Source organism: Prunus persica, chromosome G7, assembly GCF_000346465.2.
Source record: "Prunus persica cultivar Lovell chromosome G7, Prunus_persica_NCBIv2, whole genome shotgun sequence".
Lineage (NCBI taxonomy): Eukaryota > Viridiplantae > Streptophyta > Magnoliopsida > Rosales > Rosaceae > Prunus > Prunus persica.
The window spans coordinates 20,649,552-20,650,106 of NC_034015.1; positions in this window are offsets into that span (position 1 = coordinate 20,649,552).

Genomic DNA, 555 nt, shown 5'->3' on the forward strand with positions numbered 1-555 from the left:
GTAGTTAGTTGTTAAATTTTTGAATTTGATAAAATTCTTAATACCCATATTATACGTATTTTTCAATAGTACCTCCGTATACGTCTTAAAGACTCGGTATAATGAAAGCAAACGTATTGTACACGTACGCACGTATTTGAATGATTATTTAATTCAAAACAATTAATTACTATTTACCAAGTAATTTACGAAATTGAGTAAAATATTTAAATATTCACTAAGGAAATAATAATTAAAACATAATCACTAATTAAAGTAATTAAAAAAGGGCTAAGGTATTGAATTGAAGAAGTTGGCCCAAAAGCAAAAGCAAAGAAACAAATTTTAAATTTTAAACTTTTTTTTTTTTTTTTTTTTTTTAAAAAAAAAAAGTAAAAATTTAAAAAAAAAAAAAAAAAAAGGAACACAACCTCTCCCGACGAAATTTCGTCGGCACAAGTGCACAGATCTATCCCGACGAAAATATCTATGCCGACGAAATTTCGTCGGGGGAAACCTAATCCGGCAAATTTCGTCGGCATAGACCTATGCCGACGAAATTTTGTCGCGAGAGGT